The sequence below is a fragment of the Fukomys damarensis genome, unplaced genomic scaffold (assembly GCF_012274545.1).
Source record: "Fukomys damarensis isolate Sample0158 unplaced genomic scaffold, DMR_v1.0_HiC HiC_scaffold_12, whole genome shotgun sequence".
Classification (NCBI taxonomy): Eukaryota; Metazoa; Chordata; class Mammalia; order Rodentia; family Bathyergidae; genus Fukomys; species Fukomys damarensis.
In genome coordinates, this window is record NW_022900924.1 from 27,977,826 (window position 1) to 27,994,998 (window position 17,173).

The following is a 17,173-nucleotide window of genomic DNA, read 5'->3' on the forward strand; positions in this document are numbered from 1 at the left end:
AAGGACCTCTCCGGCCCCTGCTGTGGGGAGTCCACTAGCACGTCTGCCTGGACCTCCCTCCCTGCCTCCAAAATGATCCGGATCACAAATTACCAATTCAGACATTAACAGGAAAAGAAAGACACTGAAGCAAATAAAAGGAAACCAAGGACAAACTATTTCTACAAATTCTAATAAATTACACAATTGCTGGTGCCCTACTCTAGCACCACCGACACACAATAAATCTTTAAACATATATACAAAAAGCATGCAATTCTTGCCTGCTCCCATTTTTAATATTTACAAGAAAACTCACCGCTCCTCTTTTTGCCTTCCTTTTGAAGGTCTTCTTTCTTTTTGACGAGATCTCCTTTTATTCTTTATCCAGCGGTGTCCTTCACTGAATTCCTCGATACTCAGGTCCCTGTTCTTCAAGTCCCTGTTCTTCAGGTCCCTGTTCTTTAGGTCCCTGTTCTTCAGGTCCCTGTTTGGGCGCCACTTGTGGCGGTCCAGCCGTCACAACACGAACATGCCTGAGTTGGGGAGTAAGGATTTTGAAAGGAAAGAACACTCAAGCCTGAGTGAAGACGAAGAGAAGTCTGATTTATTTCACAGAAACAGCTCCTTTTATAGGTTCACATCAACAGGAAGCACCAAGCAACTATTTGTATCTTTTATGCAAAGACCGGATTTTCTGACTCTTTGCAAAGAACATCAGATCTATGGCTGTCTCCTTGAGTTTCTCCCATTGCAGCAACAAGTTTAACAAGCAGAGTCCTAGAATGTTACAGATTGTATCAATGCCTTGAGTGTAGAGGTGAAGAAGTTTCCTTTTAAATGTCAAACTCCTAGAGGGCCATGGCCGGGCTCCCACATAGAAGTGTCAGCCTAAGGTCTTCTCTAAATTTCTTGTACAATTCAGCAGTGAGTCCATTAGGGCCTAGGCTTTTCTTTCATAATAGGTTTTTAATTATATCTTTAATTCCACTGTCTGATATTGGCTTCTTTAGATGTTTTCTATCTTCTTGATTCAGCTTTAGTAAATCATATGTATCTAGGCATCTGTCCATTTCTTTTGTGAATTTTATCTTATTGGAATATAGGGTACCGAAGTAGGTATGGATGATCAGGATTTCTGTAGGATCTTTTGTGGTTTAACCCTTTTCAATGCTAATTGCATGGATGCGAGTCTTTTCTTTTTGGTAAAGTTGGCCACAGGTTTGCCAATTTCATTTAATCTTTCAAAGAACCAACTCTTCCATTCATTGATTTTTTTTAATGTATTGTTTAGTCTCCATTGCATTAATTTCTGCTCTGATCTTTATAATTCCCTTCCTCATATGAACTTTGAGTTTGACTTGCTCTTCTATTCCTAAAAGCTTGAGGTTCAACATTAGATTGTTTATTTGAGCTTGTTTTGTTTTTCTGACATGAGAGTTTATTCTTATAAATTTCCCCTGTAAGATGCTTTCTTTGAGTCCCATGAGTTGTGGTATGTTGTATTGACATTATTGTTTAATTGTAGAAACTAATCTATTCTGTGACTTTACCTGTGACCCATTGGTTGCTTAGGAAGGTATTATTTAATATCCATGTATTTATGAAGTTCTTGAAGTTTCTTTTGCCATTAATTTCTGATTTCAATGCACTTCAGTCTGTTATATGCATGGAAGAAATTCAGTCCCTTTGCATTTACTTAAGCATGTTCTATGAGCTAGCATTTTGGTCTATTTTGGAGAACACCCCATGTGGAGCTGAGAATAATGTGTATTCTGGTGTTGTGGAGTGAAACACTGTAGATATCTGCTATGTTATTTGTTCCAAAGTTTGGTGCAGTTCTCAGATAAACTAGACAAAAAGTCAACAGTGAAATATGTCTATCTGTGGTAGTGGAGGTGTCTCCTATTACAATCATATTCATGAGTATTTGATTTTTCATTTCCATTAATATTTGTTTTATAGAGCTGGTGCACAAAAGTTTAATGCATATATATTTATGATTATTATCTCTTTCTCTTGGATTATTCCCTCTACAAGCATGTAGTGATCCTCTTTGTCACTGTTAGTCAGTCTTGGCTTGAAATCCACTTTGTCTGCAAATGGAATAGCTACCCCTGCTTTTTTTCTGGATTCTTGTTACATGGAGTATTATTTTCCATCTTTTGACTTTCAGTCTATAAATTTCTTTCTGAAATAAATGTGTTTCTCATATGCAGAATATTTTTGGGTCTTGCTTCTCAATCCACTTTGCCAATATGTAATTTAAGACCATTAACATTGATGGTTATCACTGACGTGTATTGACTTTTCTTGTCTTGTCATTTTCCTGTTATTGGTTCCCATTTCCCCCTCTGTTTAATTGCTTACCTTTCCTAATGGCTACCTTCTGTTGGTGTTCTTGGAACTGTGGTCTTTATTATTTCTAAAATATTATTCAGAGCATTTTGTGGAGCTGATTTGGTGCTCCATTGTTAGCTGTCATGGAAGTATCTCATTGCTCTATTGATTTGTTGTTGTTGTTGGCATTGTTGTTGTTGTTTTTGAGACAGGGTCTCACTATGTAGTTGAGACTGACTTGGAACTCACTATGTAGTCCAGGCTGGTCTCGAACTCACAGCGATCCTCCTGCCTCAGCCTCCCAAGTGCTGGGATTACAGGCCTGTGCCTGGTTTCTATTGATTTTTAAAAGGTAATCTTGCAGGGTATATCAATCTGGATTGGGACTTCTTTTATTTCAGGACATGAAATACTTCATTCCAAGTTCTCCTTGACATGAGTGTTTCTGTGGACAAGTCTGTTATGATTCTGATGAGTTTTCCTTTACAGGTGATCTTTTCTCTCACAGCTTCTGATATTCTATTATGTTGAATTTCTGAAATTTTGACTATTATATTCCTTAATATAGGCATTTTTGATCATGGCTAATAGGAGCTTTATATGCCTTACTTATCTGTATGTCAAACTATTTTTTTCTGCTTCTGAAGTTTTCTGCCATTACTTCCGTGAACATTTTTTTTTGTCTTTTATGCTATCTCCTGCTTTTTCTTTGATTCAAATGAATTTTATGTTTTTCTTCTTTGCATCACTAAGCAGCTATTAGATTGACTTTTCATGATCCTTTGCTATTTTTAAGAAATCTTTCTTGTCATGATCACTAGAGAAGGAAGAAATAAGAAAAAGAATAGAACAACAACAACATAGAAATCATTTTCACACTCATATAAAAAACAAGAACAAACAAGAAAAAAATGAAAACAAGAAAAAAATGAAAACAAGAAAAAAAAGTTCACTTCAAGGTGTGTCTCTGCTGTCATTAGTAGACAAAGTGGTCAGAGTCCAGATCCATGTTGATTAGCGCCAACAGGCTAGCTGTTGCTTTACAAGAGGATAGTGGATTATCCCAGCCAGCCTGAACCTTTAGTTTTACTGAAGTTCAGGCTGGTTTCTGCTTGTGAGGCTGAAACTTGATGTGTCCAGTCTATAACACTGTGTCTCCTGCTGTTTTGAACTAAGCTAATTGGCCTCTTGCCAATATGAACTCAGAAGCTTTACCCTGATACTGGGAGCCACTAGATAGAGCCAGTAGTTGCTTTGAGTTCTGAATTCAGCTGGGTCTTCTGTAAGATGGCTAGGAGCCTTCTCCCAGAGGACATCTGAACCTGAATAACTCATCAGCCACTGCAGTCCTTTGCTTCACTCCACTGGTGTATTTCTCTGTGAAGGTGTCTGGAGTCACTAGTAGTCACTGTAAGTGTGCAGGTTTGAGGCACTCCTCACACAAAATGAGTCAGGCCTCAAGGAAAAGGTGCCAGTTGCCCCTTCCTTCTTCTGCATAGAAGTATCTCTCTTTGCTCTCCCTGTGGGCTTCAATTCTTACTTCAGATCCTTTTTGGGTCCCAGGGACCTATTTCTCTCTTTTTTCTCCTCTGCATATTACTATATTCCAGTGTCTGGACACCAAATCTTGGAAAGCCCATTTCTAAGCTGATCACCACTCCATTATCTTGATTGAAATTTCAAGGTTTATTTATTATACAAGTGTACTTGCCTATTATTTAACTCTTAAAATGTCATTTTTAAAACATATACTATTTTAGCATCCAACATGCTGATTGCCACATAATAACTACATAGAGGGATGGAAAACATAGTGAATTAACACTATAACATATAAAATATATTACAGTAAAAGGTGCTTTAACACTAACCTCCCTCAAATAGTCCTTCTAGTTTGAAGCACACATATGCCATTTTTTTTTCCTTTAATTTTTGAAACACTTCTAAAAGTCCTCTTTCACGAGTGTCTGTAGCTGTGCTATTATGGTTGCCTTCTTGTCCTGAAGTAATTTAAAACATTTGACGTATCGTTTGGAGAAGACCCTTATATCTTACAGTAGTAGACACAGAGCATAAGGTGAATGAGGACACACCACGATGCTTTGGTGAAACTGCTTTTCTTTTGGATGGTATTAGACAGCATTATTCTCCATATTTTTGATCCCACTTCAAAAAGAAATGAGAGTATTTCCAGAACTGCTTCAAACAGTGGAAGGAACAATGGGATAAGTATGTTCCAAGTAGAAGAGAGTATTTTCACATAATTTAATAGTGATGTGTCTTTTATATAATAAATGTTTTCATTTAAACATTCACTTTATTATCTTTATACATCGTATAACATTCATAGTGATTATCAGAATTCTTAAACTAATCAACCTAATTACAAAATTAAATAGTAAGCCATGTATTTACCATACTTAGTTTCCAGGTAATAGTTCTAGTTTTTCAGTGAATAAGGTTTATAAACACTGTGCCTTCTGTTTTGAATGACTTTTATGTGGACCATTTTCTACTTGCTATTCAGCTACAGGATAGTCTCTGCCCAAATACAGTTAGTTAGATTTCCTATGAAAGATATGTATATTTACCCATATGTAAATCCTCAGATACTCAATATTTCCCTTTTCCAAGCAATGCTTATTAAGCCCTTTTAGCCAACCTATGTCATGTTTTTGCCCTCACAGCTATTCCTTTCTCCCCATTGTTTCTTCCACAGTTTCAAATATGCAACATCTTTATTGGAGAGCCCTGCAGTTATGTTCCAGTACCCTGCTCTGTATATGAGAAATACAGCCTGAGAAATAAATACACTTAGGGAAAGAACTAAGAGAGAGAAAACAGGGTACCAGGACAGCCGATGCTGGTGCAGCCAACAAAGGCGCTGGCCAGGCCCGGGCTCTGATTTCTCTTGGCCACCAACTGGGGTAAAGCCAAGCCATGTGCAGCTCCTATGGAAATTTATATAAACCAGGCTCATAAAGGACAAGACAAAGTATTCTCAAATTAGAATAGACAAAATATATAGATGTAATTAGAACATTGTCTTTCTAGTCAGAAAGTTTTAATTGTAGGAGCAGAACTGTTGAGTGAGTCACTCTGACGTTGGCATGTAGATTTCAGCCAGAATCACGTCTATAAACAAACCAATTGTGGAGTTAACTATTTACAGCTTGCTTTGGGCATAATCAATATTATCTATTATCTCGGTCCTTGAAGAAAACTACAATATGCAGAAAGATAAGAAAAAAATTTAAATCACCACTGAGATTAACAAATTGGTCTCAGATACTGCTACAATCTCATAGGCTTGAATCTTTCTTTTACTTTTATGTAGTGATAAAGTTGGACTAGGTTTAGAATATATATACAATACATTACAACTATAAAATACATATATATTATATTGTATATATTTATGTATATTTGTTTTCACTGTTGAATTTGTTTCTTTTCTATTATTATTATTATGTTGTTGTTGTTGTTGTTGTTGTTGTTGTTGTTGTTGTTGTTTTGAGACAGGATGTCATTATGTAGTTGAGACTGACCTGAAATTCACTATGTAGTCCAGGTTGGTCTCGAACTCACAGTGATCCTCCTGCCTCAGCCTCCCGAGTGCTGAGATTACAGGCATGCGCCACCACACCTGGCTGATGTTTCTTTTTGATTAAAAAAAATTCCTCAGGATTCAATATAATGTCAACAGAAAGAAATAAACCATTTTTTTAAGATAAAGAAGTAAGAAATACCCCAAACCACAAATTTCTTTCTCTCTGCACTTCACAGAAATTCCTCTGACATTTTATTAAATTCAAGTTTGGGATGGAAATGACTTTAAATTCTAATCTGTGAATGTTTTTTAGTTTTAAAATACTTATGTTAATGTTTAAAAAAAGTTTCTTGGCTTTTAAATAAAATTCATGATTTTTACTTTCTTAATGTAAATTATGAAATATATTTCCAAGTTTATAAAAAATTTCTTAAAATTTTCCATTAATGAAGAAAACAGGGGAACTAAACTGTAGTTGAAGCTATTAAGGAGAATGAGGCAAGAGAATGGCTTAACCCCAGGAATCTGAAGCTAGCGCCCCCCCGCCACAAGCTCACACAAAAAATCAACCAAAAAATTTAGTTATCTAGTTGTCATAAAGAAGCAACAAGATACGAAATTACTTCCCAATGTTGAGAGTGTCCATGTGTATATATAGTGTGTGATAGTTAGTGCTGAACTAATAAGTAGCATTCCAGGTGGTCCTGGAGTGAATTATTTTTCTCATCCTCTAACATTAACATAAAAGCAATTATTTAAGATTTAAAAACAAAACAACTTGTAAAATACTAACACATTTAATGCAACTTTTTTTTTTTCTGAAACTGCCATTTAAGACAATTTTATAGTGTTAAAAAAATACAATGTTGCAAAATTTTAAGTGTTTTGGCCTTTTCCATTCTTAAAAATAGCCTGCAGATTTCCTTTTGACTTTTAGGAACTTACTGAGATGATCTTTTCCCTGAAAACTTTGTCTACTAAAAGGTCAATGAAACTATAGAAATCATATTAAAATTGTTATGGGTTAGGTGCTTAAATTTAAAAACTGTTATGAAGAAAATGATCTAGTTAAGATGATGAATATATTTCAATTTTTACTTCACTTTTTGAGTTACTTTAGTATTCTGTTTCTATAAGAATAAAATTTTCAGTGCTGGCTTCTGCAGCACATATACTAAAATTAGAACGAAACAGAGAAGATTAGCATGGCCCCTGCACAAGGATGACACGCAAATTCATGAAGCATTCCATGTTTTAAAAAAATAATAATAATATGAAATTTTCAGTGGTATTAGAATTTAAAAATTCAAATGTAGTCAGCTTTTTATTCATTGTCATTTTTTCAAGTTTAATCTTTTGAAGCAAACTATATATGATTTGAATCTGGTTATCAAATCTTTAATATTAGGTCCACAAATTATTTCAAATACTAGTCCAAAGCTTGAGATTGTGATGTAACTGATAATCATGGGGGGGCATATATTCTAGTATTAGCTTTATGGGGACAGATTTCATATTTCTCCTGTGTCTCAGCATGTTTGTGAAGGTCCAGCTGACTGTGGATTGCAGAGACACTTGAGAAAATGTGCTAAATTTTCCTTTCTCCTTTTGAAATCCAGAAGAGAAACAGACTGGTTTATTTTGACAGTTCTTGTAGGTATCTTTCTCCTGGTTTTTTTTTCATTCACTATCCTCCTATATTATAAAACTATATATATTTGATAATATGGCATTTATTGATCATCCCTGAGTCACAGTTTAAACATTATTTTTTCCCAAGAAATAATATGATCCCCAAATTATGCCAATAATCTCATAGCATAATTGTATTCAATTGTACAGTGGCCATGTTTTTTCATGCTATAATTTAAAGTTTTTGAAGCCACAGACTTTTATTTCACTGTAGCTCCAAGACCTATTTCAAAGCCTAAAATACAAAGTGTGTAAAATGTATTGAGTCCTTAAATCACATTTTTTTTTCTTTGTGGTCAACACCAAATTTCCATTTTTGCATAAGATTTCTTCTTATCCACATCACCGAATAATTGATGTTTTATTTTTTCCTTTTCTTCTCTTTATTCTTCAACTTAATTTCATCTTGTCTTTTCATAGACTATATAAAGTATTAAATTGTGGAATCTACCAGTGTTTCTCCAGTCTGGGTCTGTGCTTTCTTTTATTTCAGTGCTTCATGCACAGATGACTTATTCTGAATCTTACTTCAAATACTATCCACAAATTTTCTATTCTCAGTACACATATTGAACCATCTACATACTCATCTTCATAGATGTTTGAACTGCAAAGAATTCAAACTCCAAAAGATGAAAATTGATTTTCTAATTTCTTTCTGACTTTCGTGCATCCTAATCTGTAACTCATTAAACAACTGCTATATTCACTGAATTTAAAAACTGGAAAAATTAGTCTATATGATTTATCAAACTATGGTCCTTTTAATTTTATATATAAGTATATTTTGAGTTCATCTATTTCTTCTGTTCTTACTAAATCTATACTTGAATGAACCTCTACATCACCCTTTTAATTACTTCCAGTCTTGTCATTCCTTTCAGTAGAGAGAGTGGAGTTTAAAAGAATGTCTCCATTTCCTGGATTTTTTCTAAGAAATAGTTTGTTATTAAGTTAAGATAATATTATCAGCAACGCCTAAGAAGAGACAGACAAAGAACAACTGAATCTTGTTGAAGGCTCATAAATAAAAATGAAAACTTTTTAATGGTTCAAGACTGAGGCTATTTTAATGTTAAGTGGGGCCAAGTATATAAAGAAATCATTGCTTCATGGGACGAAGAGGGAGGATAAGAAATTATTTTGACAGTTTCATTTTCTATACATTATTCCAATTCAGAACTGTAAACTGAACATTGTATGTACTTTCGCTGAAGACACCACATCAATAATTGATAATATATAAGCACATAAATTTACAACACTATTAGTGTATGAAAAGAATTTAAAACAAATTTTGGAAACATAAACAATGAATTTGAATACTCAAGTGGATGCAACAAAGCAACAAACTGCCTTCTAAAGCACAGGCAAGCGAAGATGAACAAAATCAGACTTTTCAAAAGATCCTCTCTTCACAGCGATCTGGGAGAGCTTTATAGAGAGTGGTCCAGAGAGAAAAGATGAGAAGTAAGGCAGCAGATGATCTGATTAATTGAAAGGTGATAATTATTTCATGTTTACTTTAGTACATCCTTCCCCCGACACTGCAGTCCTCCTTTTGATCTGTAAGCAAAAGTTTCTCATGAAACTGAACAGACTTTCAAGGTTACACGGAGTTCAGTCAGACAGTGTCAGAGTACAGCTCTCCCTGCTGTTGCAGTGTGAAGGGCTCCAGTTTGTTCCTCGGCCATCTACCCTAACACAATAAAGTGAAACCAGCTAATGAAAATACTGTACAAATGGTTAGTAATATTTCAACTAGTTACCTAGGCAACGGTATCAGGGGATGGATCCAGTCTACAAAACAACAAGTGAATTGACTGATGCTGTTTGAAAAAGTTTGTTATTTAAACTTAAAGTATGAATGTCCTGAGAGCAACAACATATATAGAAAAGTTACTGACATCATTGGAGACAAAATGAAAGTTAAATTACTAAGAAAAAAATTATAGAAAAGCAATACATGAATATCATTTAAGTAAGGACAGTCTGAAGACATAATAACCAAACAAGAATTATTTGACACTAAAATTGAATGTCCTTTGTAATATACAGCATTATCTACAGTTATTGGGAGATTGATTTCAAGTCTAGAATATGAAAACAAGCAAAGAGGAAAATAAATATCATACAGGCACTTAGCAAACGGCTTTCCAAAGAAAATCAGAACAGATAACATGAAAGAGAAAAGTTAAAATAAAATATAGAAAAAAGTTTTAAAATTTCAACTATCCATTGGATAATATGAATTAACCAAAACAGTGGTACTGTGGAACACCAAAGATAGAATACACAATTCTAAAAGTTTTTAAATTCAGAAATAAAATTAACCAAAATAAAAAGATGATAAGCTAAAAAAGAATCACAATCAGATTGGTATCAGTCTTCTCATAAATACATAATTTTCATCTATAATTACTAAACGTAAATTATACATGCATGTGAGATGAAACACATATATACAAGTAAATGTCATTATGTGATTTTGAAATGATTCTCAATACTTACTGTGTGAGTGATATATATTTTCCTGTAGAAGGAATATGAAATCTAAGCCCTTGTGAGGCAACCACAGCACACCATGTCATCACATAAGTGAATTATTGATTTGGACTCTTGTACTTCCAAGCACATATGGATACAGGAATTGACAGACACAATTAGAGTTTAGTTTCTTAGAAGGACGTTTCCTGTTAGCTGCTTCTCTGAAGACCAAGGGCTAAGGTGGTAACAGGGTTATTCTCTAAATACCATTCCAGCTATTCTCCAAAACCTCACCTGCCAAGACTGGAACTTGTCAATACAGGAGAGGAACCCTACTTGTGGTCTGCAATATCCATGGTCTTGATTCAGCCATTTCATTTGAGAACCCCTAGTAGAAAACTATGCCTCAAATCTTATTAAAATTTGCATCCACAGAGATTCTCTTCTACCTTAACTGAGCAAGTGGATTTTAATAATTGAAGTTGGAACACACTTGTACCTCATCTATTCAGTGTATTACCAGTAAAGTTTGTTTTCCTTATTCTCCTCCTCATTAAACATTATAGATAAGCATCTCTTTGCATGTCAATGTACTCTGTGCTTTGTGATATCATACATTTATTATCATTTTTCAAACAAACAATGTACATACATATATAAATATATGTATACACACAGGTAGGCACATATGATGAGTATTTGAAGATTCATCCATGATTGTCCTTACTCTCCCTTTCTAAATACAGAAATATGCAAATGGAAAAAGCTACTATAAAAAATGTAAATATCATATCTGTAAATCAGTAGTCCAGTTCTGGATAGTAGTGTAGGAAAATACAATGTCACGTGTAACTAGATATTTAAAAAGGCCTTTATAAGCCCTAATCCAGGTGGAGAAAATAAAGTAAGAAAAGTCCAAAAGAAAGAACATGTACATGACAATAGGGATTTTATGTCTCAAAGAGTTAGATGGATAATATAGATCAACTTGTGTGAATGACCAAGGTATATATTCTATCTACAATGAAAAAAGAAAAAAGAAAAAGAGAGAAGTAACAAAACTTTTTAGTGAAATGAGAAAGCAGAAACAAGAATAAAAACTGAATGAAAGAAATATGACCACCCAAAATTAATATTGTGTTGCATAATGGACATAATCTGAAAAGAATTGTGTTGTTCCATGTGTTGTGACACATGGAACATCTTATGATTAAAGACAAGATAGTGACAGCAGGGCTACAGCAACATTGGCCTGGTAATAATAACTGTTTGCATTTTCATCACTCTATGTGGACATATTAGAATTTAATTATGACTTCTATAAGAGCATTTAATGACCAGGCAATGGATGATATTTAAAAGACAAAGTTATTTATATTTATAAACCCACGTTTATTAAAAGATTAAACCGGCAAGATTATGAACATCTACATATGTACCAAGGCAATGACCCAAAGCTACGTAATACACAGCTTCCTAGAACAAGTTTCTAGACTTTTTTAAAGGATGCCTGGTGACAAGAATACCATCTTTCCATCAAGTACTTAGAAAATTTCTGATATGACATGCTCAAATTTTGTTTTTTTCACGTTTGTTCCCTCCTGACTAATATGTAGAATTTGAGCCTGTCTGATCAGATTCAAGTACATAACATGAACAAAAGTCTACATATTTGTGTGTTTACATTGAGAATAGTGAATCAAACTCATTCCCAATTACCTTTGGTTTTATAGAAGGATCATCCCTAAAAGCTAAATGCAAAAGTTGTTAATATTAACAATATAAAAGGATGAATGACTGTAATCTCAGAACTCTGGGAGGCTGAGGCAGAAAGATCAAAAGTTCAAGCCCAGTCTAGGCAGTTTAGTGCATTAATGAAACTCTTTGTTAATTTAAAAAATATGAAGAGCCAGGGATGTTAGCTCAGTGGGAAACCTCTAGTTTCAGTCTCCAGAATAGCAAAAACAAAATTATCAGTATGAAAATGACCTTACAGTAACTAAATTTGTAAATTAGAAATGAGAAATAGAATTAAGAAAAATGTCTAGGATGTTAATAGCTTTATATCACAAATAAAGGCATAAGGAAAAAGTATCTAAAACTAAAACAATAAAATATGAAAACTCAAATATGAAGTGTGACAAAGAATTAAAACAACAGGAAAATAAAACTACCCAATGATAAAGGAAGTAGTGGCAAAAGATAAGAAAGTATGTAAGAGAAATATCTTATACCTGAGATTTTCTTGTTGGTGCATTGGTATGTCTATATTTTTAAACAATCAAGAAAGATATTCACAAATATATTATTTAATTCAATGAAAAGAGGCCCAGGAAAAATGTAAGATTAAATTTAGGGACAAGTAGTGTTTGACTTCTTTGTTTTTATCTTTATTAAGTTTATTGGTACATTTTAGGTATACAATATAGTTAAATTAATCATTGAGAACTTGTTGGACATCTAAGTCCTTCTGTGTAAATTATTTTTTATCATGTGGTCCTTATTTAACTTTTTAATAATGATATATAACCAAGACCCATAAATTCATGGCATAAAAGCAACTGTTCTTACTTGCTAAAATGGTTGGTTACTTTACTTTGGATCTACGAGTTTTTTGTAAGCTCATGGATCTGATTCTGGAGACCAAATTATAGTAAACCACTAACCATAGTGTATTCCCATGAAGTTGTAGAAGCTCAAGTGACCCAGGCCAGTGATACATACATATTGGATTTCTACAAATAGCATGCCCCTAATATTCCACTAACCCAACAAAGACAAATGGCTAAGCCCAAATCAAGAGGCTAGGAAGTACTCTCCAGTCTGAGACCTCAGCTAGGATATGATCATGTATGCTTGAGACAGTGACAAGTACTAATCACCCAACTTAGTGTACGTCTCCAAGTGTGATAAAATTATGGTGTGTTTAAATAAAAAATACAGAAAAAGTCACATTTTCATTATTCCCATTCAAAATATAATGTCGTTCACTTGGAACCTGCTGATCCCATCATGCTTGGCACTTTTTGAAGCAGCTCTGGAGTTGTTTTTCCAGATCATCTTTAGTTACACTGACTTGGCTGACCCCGTATCTCGAATCAGTCCCCAAAATTCTAACCTTTACTGTCTCTTTGATTTTGGTAGAAGCATCAAAAATAACACAGGGCCAGATTAAGTGAACAGGTAGATGAGGATACACTGCAGTATTTTTATTAGCCTGGCTTTCTTTTAGATAGAAGTTGTCAGTATTGTTCACTATACCTTGATCACACACACAAAAAAATGTAAAAGGGAAAAACATGGAAACTATGTCTTTGTTAACAGGGAACGGTGGAGCGGGTGAAGGGAGGGCTAGGGAATGGGGGGAAATTAAGAAATAAAATAAGTCTTGTAAAGGTACAAAGTCCCAATGATGAATGAAATTGTATTGTATACCTAAAGTGTACCAATAAACTTAATAAACATAAAAAGTAAAGAATGATGGGATATGTGTTTTTGATGAGACATTGTATATTTTGAGGAAGATTAACTGTAATGTGTCTTTTATTACAATAAGTTAAAAATAAATATTTTTACCACACATCATATACATTAATTGAAACAAAACACTTCCAAATTTTAATAAATATGAATACATGCATCTTGCTCTGTTTCTTCTCTGCTCTTATATTCATTTCCTGTTTTCACCCTAGTAAAAAAACTCAAAAAGAATTAATATTTTTTAAAAAAGTTGCATAATGTGGCTTTTATGTATCTTATTTAATTTTGGAGGATATCTTACTTTTCTCTTGGTGTTGAGACAAAATATATGACATTTAAAGTTAAAGAAGGAAAGGTTTATTGTTGTTCAGTTTGTAGAGCTTTCAATTCATGGTTGGTTCCAAGAGGGGTGTCATGGGAGAAGGGAATCACAGAGGAGAAATAGTTCATGGGGGGCAGAAGATAGCATAGTAGAAAAGCAGCAGCAAGTAGCAGCAAGTGACAATGAGGACCTCTTTTATGTCCTTTATATTCTATCAAGGCTATATACCCTTAGGGTGGATAGTACTCACACCCAAGGAAGGCCTTCCCATTATCCACACCCAGAATTATGCCAAACCAGTGACTAATTTAGCAATCATACGTCCTTGATAACAGCATCACAGACTTAATCCCAATATTGCATAGTCCAGACCATCTTCCTCTGAAAAACCACATGAAGATTTGGGGGTACATCAAGGCACAAGCCATAACAGAGGACAAATATATATATAATTTTTGGTACTGGGTATCAGAATCTGGACCTTGTACTTGTGAGGCAGATGATGGTACCACTGAGCTAAATCCCCAGCCCAATCCATTTTTCATAATACTGGATTTCATTTTAATTTTTATGTAATTTATATGCTTTCTCTGTATTTATGCTCTTTGTTTCTCACTGTACTGTTATGCTACTTATATTTAATTTGGCTATATAATGAATTCTTAATATTTTTTTTGTACCGGGAATCGAACTCAGGTCCTTGTGCTTGCAAGACAGGTGGTGGATGCACTGAGCTAAATCCCCTGCCCAGTAATTCTTTAAATATTACTTAACTTTGGATTAATGCTTCATTGTGGCTGCTATCTTTAATTTCACCTTGTTGTTCTCATATGAAGTAATCAATTGTTCTGAAATTATTTGTGCAATATTTTTTTTAATCCTTGGTACATGGAAAATGATTTTTCTTGACAATGCATCATTAGGAACAAACAGGTAGCCTCGCACATATTTACAAAATGAATAGTCTGTCAGTATTTTCACTAGATAGGATATATTCCTACCTATGTGCACCTCATAACAAAAAAGCACAAGACAAAAATTTCCTTATGGATGTTTTAGTTCAGCAGGTAGTGCACTGTATAATGTGTGGCTTCTGTCTTGCTTGTATTAACATTTAACATTACTTAAATTTGTTAATAAATAATTAAAATATTGTGGTAAAACATCTGACTTTAAAATATATATCATTAGAGATTTATGTACTTTCAGCTGAGTGATTATCAAAACACTTCTCAATGATATGTACACAAACCAAAAGTCATATTACAAATGCTGTCATTTCCTGATGCCTTCTCACTGACCACAGAGCCATGAAATGTTTATCACAATACCTGCATTCACTAATGAAGAAGTGGCAGTAGCTTGTTTACTGATTTATATCGCCTTCATTTATATCTATTTGGCTTTTACCTTTCAGTGAGATATTAACTCTGCCACTCACCAATTTGGTTCATTTAAAGGTATATTTGAAATCAAGAGACTTGTAATTTAAGACTGGAGAGAAAGCCTAAGGGAGATGAATGAGCATTCATGGGAAAGACACTGTGGAAAGCAGAGAAGAAAAATTGATGGATTTTATACACTCAATATGAACGAAAATAAAGTGCATATTTGGAGCAGAGGACTTCTATTAGGAATTGAACAAATTGAAAATGAATGAATGAAGCAGCTCTAAGCAACTAATAAACCAAGTGAAGAGCTAGGAAATTAGCTGGACGATAGTAGTATGTTAAAGTTATAAATGTACGACAATGCCATACTGATATTCCTTATCTGGAATGATGAGTATAACATGTACTCATCCACACTGCCTCACAAAAATGCCATTACAATAATTGCGGTTTGATAAAACTTTGAAAAAAACTATAAAAATAGAAAGAAGAGAAAGTGTTAGTTAATGAGCTGAATATTTCAAAACTGTTTTTAAGAAGAAAGACATGTAAAATATTGTGATGGGTAAACTCTCATTCCATGTGAGGATTCAAAACCAATGTGAAAAGGATAAAATTTGCTATGCAGAAACTGAAGGAGCCTAGACACTGATGAACTGTATGTCTGCCAGATGGTGGAAGTGAGAGAAAAGGCGGAAATCTCAATTAAAAATGTATGATTGGAACCCTCTCATGAACACAAATATACCAGCATCGTAAGATAAATGTACAGAAATATTTTGGTTGAATCTCTGATTTACTTGTGTGAATAATGTGGGAATTATTTACCCAGAGCACAGATCTCTCTCCCTCTCTCTCCCTCCCTCTCTCTCTCTCTATATATATATATATACATATATATATGTGTGTGTATGTGTGCGTGTGTGTGTGTGAATATTTAGTTCCTCAATTTACAAAAAAATCATATAATGAAATGTAATTAGGTGTATGAGATTCACTTATAGTTATGACAATATAACCAAGAATGAGAAGATATATAAGGAAAGTACAAAATGAAGGGAAAAAGGAAATTAAGACAGAGTAAATCATTTCATAAGAAAATATAAATAATTTGAAGATTACAATACAAATGCAAGCAAATCTGATTATCCCTCCAAATTTTTAAACATAATTTTATTTTTGTTTTATAAATAATATTTGTATATAGTTATGTACACTGTAATGTTTTGATTCATCTACACACTGGGTATTGATCAAGTCAAGGTAATTTGCATATCTAAAACATTGAATATTTAACATTTTAAAAATGTGAGAGCATGGAAACTTCTCTAAATAATTTGAAAAACACAGGGCATTACTTTAACTATGTTCATTTTGTACATAGAAAACCAGCACTGCTTATTCTTCCTGTCCAACTCTCCAATTGTACCCAGTGACCAACATTTTCCTTCCATAATCAGGGAAAAATACAGGAAGCAAATAATGATCTCAGAAATTAAGTGGAAGAAAACCCTGAGCATTTCAATAAAAAACATACAGGAATAGAACAAAGATAAACTACAAAGCATCATTTCAGAAATTAAAACATATCAAATGTAAGAGCAAATAAGAGAACAAAATCATTAAAGTACAAAAGAAGAAACAATGTTTGCAAAACAAAAGACCTAAATAGTCAAATGAAACGGGGTCATGAGTGCACACTATAAGGGAAGAAAAAACATTCAAATATGAACATGTGTAAATACCGAATAGTTTCTCTGGTGTGAAAAACTATAATAGTTCACAAGATCCTAATGGGATAATTAACAATGTGAAAGAAGCAGAAAAGGGCTAAAGGTGTAGGGAAAGTGGGAAGGGTAGGGGAAAGGGAATAAGGGAAAAGAAAAAATATTAAAAAAATGAAAAAATGGAAGGAAAGTATTTGGGAAGGGA

At 33.7% G+C, this 17,173-nt stretch overlaps 1 non-coding gene across 1 annotated transcript; it reads left to right on the forward strand.

The window, feature by feature from the left end:
* The first annotated feature begins 7,019 nt into the window (after positions 1 to 7,019).
* Positions 7,020 to 7,126, forward strand: LOC117285813. The gene has a single exon (XR_004516911.1). It is a non-coding gene; the product is annotated as a U6 spliceosomal RNA (small nuclear RNA).
* The last annotated feature ends 10,047 nt before the right edge of the window (positions 7,127 to 17,173 follow it).